The sequence below is a fragment of the Chiloscyllium plagiosum genome, chromosome 14, assembly GCF_004010195.1.
Source record: "Chiloscyllium plagiosum isolate BGI_BamShark_2017 chromosome 14, ASM401019v2, whole genome shotgun sequence".
Classification (NCBI taxonomy): domain Eukaryota; kingdom Metazoa; phylum Chordata; class Chondrichthyes; order Orectolobiformes; family Hemiscylliidae; genus Chiloscyllium; species Chiloscyllium plagiosum.
The window spans coordinates 78943162-78945138 of record NC_057723.1 but is presented as its reverse complement, the minus strand read 5'-3'; positions in this window follow the sequence as shown (position 1 = coordinate 78945138).

The following is a 1977-nucleotide window of genomic DNA, read 5'->3' as shown; positions in this document are numbered from 1 at the left end:
CTTTATGTTTAATGGGTGATAATTGATAATTATTAGAGAGATTGATGAATTCTTCTAATTCTGCTTCTGTGAGAGTCCTAAAGCTTCGTATATCAACACAAACTCAAAAATGATTGTAACTTAGTGACTGCATCATCTAATGAAGATATCAGTGAGACTGATAAAGGAGCCCTCGAAAACCAATCAAAAAGTTATGGTCTCAAAAGGAGCTCAGATTTTTGTTTAAAATGAGCCCTGTTTCATGTCATTTTCATTCTATGCTTCTGTCATTCCATGATTCTTGGGAGAGCAATCCAATAATGTTAATTATAACTGTATATTATTCAGCCAAGACTTTGTGGCAAGTGTACAGACATCCAGCCCAGTCAACAGCCAACGTTACTCAAGCAATTACTCATACCTGACAGAGCATGACTATAAAGATAATTACTGTGTTTGAAGCTTCCATCGGGATTTACACTCAGCTGCTTTTTTTTTATTGAAGGGATTTTTTAAAAACAGAATCACAATTTAACCCTATTTCTGCCTGGTTACTTTTACAGTTTGCAGTGTAACAGAAAGCTTGCATCTTATAATATACCCAATTGAACAAATTGATGAAAAGAGTTTATAACAGCGATTGTAGGTGGGGAGGTCTTTGAGTGCAGGGATAGCATCCCCACTAGTGAGCCAGATAGTCTGGGTGATTGTAACTTAGTGACTGCATCATCTAATGAAGATATCAGTGAGACTGATAAAGGAGCCCTCGAAAACCAATCAGGCGCCAGCAAGATAGAATTCAGCACTGAGAGCCTTTTTGCTTCCTTGCAACTTGCTCCACCTCAGAGAGAGGGCTTCATGAAACCACAATGGTTCTGTCTCAGCCAATCACTGGGAAGAGTTACTGACCAGTCATCTGAAACAGTTTAGACATCAATGTCTCTCAGAAAGTAAACTTTCTATTTGTGCAGAGAAAACCTTATACTTACATTGGCCACTCTGCATTGGTGGATAATCTCACAAGGTTTCTAAATTCAGAAAAGTTATCTGCAAAGTGTAAAATAGATGACATAAGTGTTAATTAAAAATAGGTCAATAGACATACATAGACCAATAGAATTGTACACGAAACACACAAAACAAATCAATGTAAACCTTTTGGGTGCACGGCCCTTCTTCAGCTCTGAAGGGTCACTGGACCCGAAACATTAATTCTGTTGTCTCTCCTCAAATGCTCCCAGTCTTGCTGCTTTTTTCCAACAATTTCTGATTTTGTTCAGATAGAGCTGTGCTTTAGGGAAATTTTCAGGACCAAATCTGAGATCCTGTACGCGTGTGAGTGTGAGATTATATGCGCACTTGGAACAAACATTACAAAATTGTAACATGGACTTGGGAAAGTATATTCACTTTATATTTTGGATGTTTCTTTTTGAATGACTTCCTGATGTAGTAGATTAAGAAAATCGAAGTTATGTTATGAGGTGCTTTTAATGGACCTGTTTAGACATGTTAGGGCACTCCACTGGAACAGATGGGACTTGATCCCAGACTATCTGGCTCACTAGTGGGGATGCTATTCCTGCACTCAAAGACCTCCCCACCTACAATCGCTGATATAAACTCTTTTCATCAATTTGTTCAATTGGGTATATTATAAGATACAAACCCACCGACTCCCACAGCTACCTGGATTACACCTCTTCCCACCCTACCTCTTGCAAAAATGCCATCACGTATTCCCAATTCCTCCGTCTCCACTGTATCTGCTCCCAGGAGGACCAGTTCCACCACAGAACACACCAGATGGCCTCCTTCTTTAGAGACTGCAATTTCCCTTCCTATGTGGTTAAAGATTCCCTCCAACGCATCTCGTCCACATCCCACACCTCCGCCCTCAGACCCCACCCCTCCAACCGTAACAAGGACAGAACGCCCTGGTGCTCACCTTCCACCCTACCAACCTTCGCATAAACCAAATCATCCGCCGACATTTCC